Below are 8,815 nucleotides of genomic sequence, written 5' to 3'. Positions count from 1 at the left end.
CTGTAGTTTGAGCTCATATTCTTTCAGCCCATCCTTCAGGGGGAATGGAAAATGCCAGCCCCTGCAGGCAGCATGTAGAGCTGTGGTTTGTTTTGTTTTGTTTTGGCGGTACATGGGCCTCTCACTGTTGTGGCCTCTCCCGTTGCAGAGCACAGGCTCTGGACGCACAGGCTCAGCGGCCATGGCTCACGGGCCTAGCCGCTCCGCGGCATGTGGGATCTTCCCGGACCGGGGCACGAACCCATGTCCCCTGCATCGGCAGGCGGACTCTCAAGCACTGCGCCACCAGAGAAGCCTAGAGCTGTGTTTTGAAGCAGCCTCACTTTCTTTCAAGGGAACCAAGGTGCCTTCCCAGAGTCCAGTCCCCTCTGGGTCACCCTGTGGGTCCTCTACAGCCCTGCATGGCCTCCTCTCCCATAACTATTCGCTAGTCTGGCCCAGCTCAGAGTTTCAAGGGAAATTGGAGTATTGTTTTGAGTTGAGGTCTCCTGCCTATTTCAGTGTCACCTGCTGCTGCTTTTTCTCAAGTCCACTCGAGGGATGTTTTCAGGTATGAAGTTCTCAGTTCTGCATCACACAGAAGGTTGAAACTGCCATCTTGGTTTCCACTCCTGTTTGTGATCTTGAGTCTAAAACGAGAGGGTCCCTCTTAGAATCAGAGGCTATGAGAGCCGGCAGGGGACCGTGTGCCATCCTGGAGGGACCTATATGAACAAATGGGTGAATGAGATCGAGAGAGAGGCAACACTGCAAAGATTTTGGTGCCTCGTATCCCATGTCACTAGAGATAAAGACAGTACAAGGGTAATCCCGCATCACAAAATAAATGTAAGAAAATCAAATATTGATCGTTCCTAGATGGTTATATTAATGCCTTCTTTGGGATCTATTAAATTCTTTCCTAATTTCCTCTTCATGTGCTTTGATACCTCTGCAGTACTACGGTCTCAAGTCTGTCTGTTGCGTGGTTCAGCCCTGGGTCAGAGGCAGCCTCTGATCTCACCCTGCTTCATTTGTTGGATGTAGTGTTTTACATATAGCAACTTGGTAAAGGTGATCGAGGGTCTTGGTCAGATCCTCTTTGTCTTTTTTTTTTTTTTTTTTGGCTGCACCTTGCGGCTAGCGGCTAGCGGAATCTTAGTTCCCAGACCAAGGATCGAACCCGTGCCCCCTGCTGCGAAAGTGCCCAGTCCTAACCACTGGACTGCCAGGGAATTCCCCAGGTCCTCTTTGTCTTACTGATTTTTCCCCCATCATCTGCTGAGAAAGGGGTATTGAAATATTCCAACTATGGTGTGGAACTATTTCCCCCTTCAGTTCTGTAAATTTTGCTTTATGTGTTGAAGGGATCTATTATTGGGCACATACACATTTAAGACTGTCATGTTGTCCTCATGAGTCAATTCTTTTATCTTTATGAAAGGTCTCTCTCTTTTATATTTTTGGCCTTAAAGTCTATTTTACTGATAGTAACATAGTCACTCTTACCTGATTATGCTCCCATTGTATGGTATTTTTTTCTATCCATTCATTTTCAATCTACTTGTGTCATATTTAAACTATATCTTTTATAAATAACATATGGTTGGGTCTTGTCTTATTATCCACTCTGATAATCTCCTTTAATTGCAGTGTTCAGCCCATTAATATTTAATGTAATTATTGATGTGGTTCAATTAGGCTACCATTTTATTATTTGTTTTCTCTTTGCCCAAATGTTTCTTGTTCTCTATCCCTCTTTCTTTATTTTTTGTATTTGTTGAATATTTTATAGAATTCCCTTTTAATTTATCTGCTGAACATTCAGATATACCTCTTTGCATTATATCTTAGAATTTGCTCTAGGTTTCACAATATACATCCTTACTTTTCAGTTTAGTAAAGTTAATATTGTACCACTTTATGTAAAAATATAGAAATCTTGCACCCAGTTGGATCCTTAACCCTCTCCCACCATACTTTAAACTATAGTTGTCATAAGTTTTACATCTACTTATACTGTATGTCTCACAAGACAATGTTATAAATTTTCCTTCTAACAGTATTTCAAAGAAATTAAGAGGAGAAATAGGCTTTTGTATTTACACATATATTTCCCTTCAGCCTGAAAAACTTCATTGATCATTTCTTGTAATGCAGGTCTAGTGGAAACAAATCCTCTCAGTTTTCCTTCTTCTAGGTATATATTTATTTTGCCTTGATTCTTGAAGGATATTTTTGTGAACATAGAATTCTTGGTTGACAAGTGGCTTTTCTTTCAGCCTGTAAATGTGTTCTGGATTCTGGTCCCTATAATTCCTATGAGGGTCCTGTGGTTATGCAAATTGTTGTTCCCTTGTAAGTAATGTTTAATTTTTCTCTAGGTGGATTTCAAGATTTTTATTTTTATCTTTGGCTTCAATTTGCCTCTGGTGTGCCCGCCTATGGGCCAGCATGAGCAGGTGCTATGGACTGAATGTCTGTTTCCCCCTAAAATTCATATGTCAAAGTCCTAACCCCCAATATGGTGGTATTGGAGGGCAGGGCCTTTGGGAGGTGATTAGGGTTAGATGAGATCATGAAGTGTGGGGCCCATGATGGGATTAGCGCCCTCAGAAGGAAAGGATGAGAGATCTCTTGCCAGCATACATGCTGAGGAAAGGCCATGTGAGGACACAGCGAGAAGGTGGCGTCTTTGAGCCAGAACCCGACCAAGCTGGCACCCTCATCTCAGACTTCCAGCCTCCAGAACTGTGAGGAATAAATGTCTACTGATGAAGCCGCCCAGCCAGTGGTATTTTGTTATATCAGCCCTAGCAGACTAAGCCAAGAGGGATCCTGGGAAAGTCACCAGAATGGCCAGAGCTGCTGAGATGGGAGAAGCAAAGGCTCCTGGCAGGAGGGAGAGCCTGTGGGTGTGATAGGAGGGTACCTCCATTTGAACCCAAGCAAAATACAAGTAAATATTTAATACAACATAGATGGTGATGGAGACTCAGGTTTGCAGGAAGGAACTTTGTTCATCCATTCAACATTACTGCTTATCATATGGTCACCAAGCAAACACTGCACTAGGCCATGAATAGGACCCAAGCACCCAACCCACCATCCCCAGCTCACAGGGCTGTGGGGACCCAGGCAGAAATGGTTCACTGGATACAGTTTGGGAGGGACTACCTGAGCTTTGTCTGAATACTGCTTTTCAAAACCTTATAGGAGAAAGTGCTTCCTCAAGGAAACGAGCAGCATCAAATCATCTTCTCTTTATTTTCTTTTTCTGGACCAAATACTAGCTAAAAGATAACATTGGTGCCAATTCTGAGTGGAGACAGATTTTTAATGTGACATCTGGGAAATAGAGTGTGTTGCCTTCATAGATGTAGAGGTAACAAATAGCCTGCAAGAGATTTCTTTTTCTGGGAAATAAAATCCCATGGGAAGAATTTTTTAAATACTGAATGCTGAAAAATACTTCACAGTATAATCCTGAGAGATATCAAATGAATGGGCAGTTGCAGGGAGCCATGCAGTATATACTTGTTTTCCTTCTTCACCTGTTGACAGGTGTTGGCTTCGAGGGGCATGGTGACCTAGCAGCTAGGCTACCTTCATCAGTAAGGAATCCTTCTGCTCCCATTTACCTTTGAAGAAAAAGAGTCATTGTGGGGCAGACATTGTAAACATGCTGAGCCCTTAGGGAAGTATGTCTCAGGGATTCTGGTGACTCAGGCTGTTTGCTCTTGAAATTGATGAGGAAGCATTTATCTTTCCTTCACACCTAGGATTCCTAGGTTAATTTTTAATTGTGCTTTATATACATTAAGTCATATATTTCTCAATGCAACCCAATGATGTAGGTACGAGCATGACCCCATTTTACAGATGAAGACACTGAAGAAGAGAGAGTTTACAGAACCTGCCCAATGTCACACAGCGAGTAAGGGGCAGAGCTGGGACCCACACGCTGGTCACCTGACTGTGGGGTCCATACTTTGAACAGCCCTGCCTACATTGCCCTTCATCAAATTGGTTGGCTTCTGGAAAGGATGTCCAATAGTTACCAGTGTGATGCAGCACATTCTGTTTTTTGCTGTTGTTGGATTTTGTGATTGTTTTTTAAATAAATGGTTTATTTACTTTTTATATTATTAAGCATTTAATTTACTAAGATCATGTTTTCATTAACATGGTTTATAATATTTAAAAATATAATATTATGAGCGTCCCTATAGTAGCATAGACTTTTTAAAAGTTTTTACTGAAGTATGGTTGACTTACAACATTGTGTTAATTTCTGCTGTACAGCAAAGCTACTCAATTATACATATATATTCTTTTTCATATTCTTGTCCACTATGGTTTGTCACAGGATATTGAATATAATTCCCTGTGCTATACAGTAGGAACTTGTTATTTATCCCTCATATATATACCAGGTTCTGTTTCAATTGGGTCCAAGGCAGTACAGCAAGGCGGTTAGAATGCAGCTCTGGAACCTGACTGCTTGAGTTCACATCTCAGCCCCAATGTTATTAGTAGCTGCGTGCCCTTGGGCAATTTGCTCATCTCTAAAATGGGGATAAAAATTATACCTATCTCATAGAGTTGTGAGGATTTATTTAGGAAATATGTGTAAAGAGTTAGCATAGTGCATGGCATATGGTCAGTAAAGATTAGCTATTGTTATTTATGATCATTATTTTCATCATGCTCACCATCACCATCACCATCACCATCCCCACCATCATCACCATCACCATCATCACCATCACCATCATCACCATCACCATCACCATCATCACCATCATCACCATCATCACCATCATCACCATCAATTATCACCACCATCATCACCATCACCATCATCATCATCATCATCACCATCACCATCATCACCATCATCACCATCACCATCACCTTCATCATCACCATCATCACCATCACCATCATCATCACCATCACCATCACCATCACCATCACCATCACCATCCCCACCATCATCACCATCACCACCATCACCGTCACCATCACCATCACCATCACCGTCATCACCATCATCATCATCATCTTTTTGTCTGTCTTAGAGGGATTTGGATTGCCTAAGTAATTAAGAATGTGAACAAAAGTGGTGATTAATAAAGATAAATCATGCTGACCTATGTAATAATAGTCATTAATGCAGCCTTCATCAATATCATTGTTAGCAATTTGGATACCAAGGAAGTCATAAAGCAAATTAGTTTTACATTTGCCTCTCTGTATCTTTTTGGCACCTTTGGTTTTTTCATTTATTCTCACTTATTGAATGTCTTCCAAGTGCCAGGCACTGTCCTAGACCCCTAGGACACTATGGAATCATTGAGATAGACCAAGTTATACTGCGACAGTCAGCAAACTCCCATCTCAGGGGCTGACACACAAACTTTTTTTTCTTACTTGTGCTAGCTGTCCAATGTAGGGCCTTGCAGGCACACCACTGATTATGTTAAAGAAAAATTACTCCTACACTTGTTAAAACAATAAGGAAGACTTTATTCAAGACTATTGCAGTAAGAGAGAGAGATTGAGTTCAACCCCCAATACGGCAAAGACAGCAGGGGATTTACAGCCAATGGCAGAGATGGTCAGTGGATGGAAAATTCCTAGGAGGAGACAACAAGGGTTGGGGGGGCTTCCCTGGTGGCGCAGTGGTTGAGAGTCCACCTGCCAATGCAGGGGACACGGGTTCGTGCCCCGGTCCGGGAAGATCCCACATACCGGGGAGCGGCTAGGCCCATGAGCCATGGCCGCTGAGCCTGCGTGTCTGTAGCCTGTGCTCCGCAACAGGAGAGGCCACAACAGTGAGAGGCCCGCGTACCGCAAAAAAAAAAAAAAAAAAAAAAAAATACTCCTCCCCGATAAGACCCCCAGTCTGTAGGACTTTATTTTAGTGGCCCCAGGAAACCAATGAAGATTGGCCATCTTGGGGAACCAGATCCCGTGGACCCAGCAGGGCATGAACAGAGCTGTGATGGGGATGGGCCTGAGAGCCCACGCTCACCCCTAAGAGGGGCCTCCCACTGTCTTGGGGGTGAGCGGGGCAAGGAGGATCCTGAAGAGCTTCCTGTAGGAGGCATGCGGAAGGAGAGTCCTGAAGTATGGTGGGCTTAGGCCAGGTGGATAGGGGGCAAGTGAGCTTTTCAGGCAGATGAGCATAATGGCCGCTCCCTGGCTCTCTGCTTGAGGGTTGTCTGGGGAGCTGATTCCCATTCACCAGGTCCGGGTGCTTCCTGTTCTCCAAGCAGTTTTTCACTTCCCACCGCTGCTGGATTCTTCTTCTCTGCTCTGTGTCTTCTGGCTTTCTCTCTGCCCCGGACTCTACACGGAGGTGGCATAAACTGTCATGCTCCTGGGGTGGCCACATGAAGCCTAGGTTTCACCACGGGCAGCGGTCCACACCTCTTGTAACTATTCAGACTCTCTCGAGAAGGGCTCCGTGCCTCTCTTCTGGTGCCTCCAGAAATGTATTTCATCCCTGCTGCATGGCCTGTATTGTAAGTCAGTGTATCCTAGACATGACCTTCACATTTACTGAGAAACCATGGAGACATTTTCACATGATGGAGTAATAAGCAATTTCATTTTTACAAATTCATACCAAAAATCCACCGATAAAATATGCGAATCAGCCAAGTGCTTAACGCACCATATTTTCCCTAATCTCTGCGAGCCCTCAGCAAGTTTCCTGTCAGCCTTCCTTTCCCATGACAACAAAGTATATCTCCCGTGTGCCGGGCTCAGCGCTCCCAGCGGAGATACGATGAAAAACCAGACCCACTCGGTCCTTTCCCTCTGCAGCCCAGAGGTCATCGGAAAAGATGGACAACAGGACTGGCTCTTTGGTAATGTGGAGTTCAAATAGAATCCTAATCCCTTTGGGAGGGACGAAAATGTGCAGAAGAATCTGCATGCCCGTGTCATGGCAGCTTTACTCACGACAGCCAAAAGGGAGAAGCAACCCAAGTGTCCACTGACAAACGAATGAATGAGCAAAATGTGGTCCATCCATACAATGGAATATTGTTCAGCCTTAAAAAGGAAGGAAGGGGCTTCCCTGGTGGCGCAGTGGTTGGGAGTCCGCTTGCCATTGCAGGGACGCAGGTTCCTGCCCTGGTCCGGGAAGATCCCACGTGCCGCGGAGCGGCTGGGCCCGTGAGCCATGGCCATTGAGCCTGCGCATCTGGAGCCTGTGCTCCGCAACGGAAGAGGCCACAACGGTGAGAGGCCCGTGTACCGCAAAAAACAAAAAAGGAAGGAAGTTCTGACACCTGCTCCAACATAGATGAACTATGCAGACATGATGCTGAGTGAAGTGAGTCAGTCACAGAAGGATGAATACTGCATGATTCCACTTATAGGAGGTCCCTAGTGTCGTCATACTCATAGAGGCAGAAAGCAGAAGTGTGGAGAAGAGTGTTCCCCGCAGAGCAAGCCATTCATCAGCTGAGGGTGAAAGCGAGGTTGGCTTATTCAGGAGCAGCAGAGGCCACATCCCTGAGGCCTGCGCTTCTCATGATACAGGACCATCAGGAAGGTGTCAGAGCTCTAGGATGGAGCCAGAATCCCCGGTGGCGGATATTACTGCACTGGTTTCCTGGGGCTGCTGCATCGCAGCACCACAGACTGGGCTTACACAGCAGAGAGTTATTCTCTCTCAGTTCTGGAGACCAGAAGTCCATGATCAAGATGTCGGTAGGGCTGGTTCCTTCTGAGGCTGTGGAGGAGACGCTTCCAGGCCTCTCCCCCAGCCTCTGGTGGTTTGTTGGCGATTCTTGGCCCTCCTTGGCTTCTTAGAAGCATTGTCCCCATCTCTGCTTCCCCTTCACACGGCGTTTCCCAGTGTGCGTGTCTGTGTCCAAATTTCCCCCTTTTCTAAGGACACCAGTCTTGTTGGACTAGAGACCCACCTACTCCAGTGTGACTTCATCTTAACTCAACCGTTTACATCGGCAACGACCCTATTTCCTAACGAGTTCAGATTCACAGGTCCTGGGGGTTAGGGCTTCAACATGTGAATTTTTTAGAAGAAAGGACTCAACCCATAACAACTACCCCCTGTCAGCAGTATTAAGTGCAGGATACTCTCCAGACCTGATTATCCAGCCTCAGGGCACTTAAAACATGCCTGGCATGTAGGAGTATTTGGTCGAATGAATGAATATCATTTCTGGCTTTTAAGATTTTCTGATGAAAAATGCAGTTAAAGACGGAGAACATTCCAGCTTATCTTCAAACTTTAATTCAGTAAATACTTAAGGTCAGCCAGTAAGAAAAACACCAGGCTTGTTTTGGATCTAGGGACAGTGGGGTGAAAACGAGATCTCTGCCTCCTTGGAGATTAGCCCCTGACCCGAGATATTTTGTCTTCACCTTTATTTTTACTCAGCTGTGACCCATGAATGCATCCTGCATTCAAAATCTAGAAATAGGACCTGATCACCAAAGGACAGCTGCTTATCCAATATCACTTTCTTTCTGTAAACAGAACCCTGGTTTTATGCCTGGCAGGGATTAACCCAGCTAAGGCATTTCCCAGCCATGCAGAAGGAGTCACCGGCTTTCCAGAAAGCTCTTTAAATAGAGAGGGGCTGCTTATGTTCAAGTTGTGATCAGATATTCGTTCCTTTTTAGGGCTGGATAATATTCCATTGTATGGATGGACCACATTTTGTTTATCCAAATGGTCATCCATCAATGGGCACTTGGGTTGATTCCACGTCTTGGCTCTTGTGAATAATGCTGCCATGAACATGCGTTTGCAAGTATCTCTTCCAGACTCCCAATCATTTTTGGTCTT

The sequence above is a fragment of the Mesoplodon mirus genome (genome assembly GCF_964341445.2).
Source record: "Mesoplodon mirus genome assembly, chromosome: 3".
NCBI classification, from domain to species: domain Eukaryota; kingdom Metazoa; phylum Chordata; class Mammalia; order Artiodactyla; family Ziphiidae; genus Mesoplodon; species Mesoplodon mirus.
The sequence above is the reverse complement of the archived record's forward strand: the minus strand, read 5'-3'. Positions refer to the sequence as shown.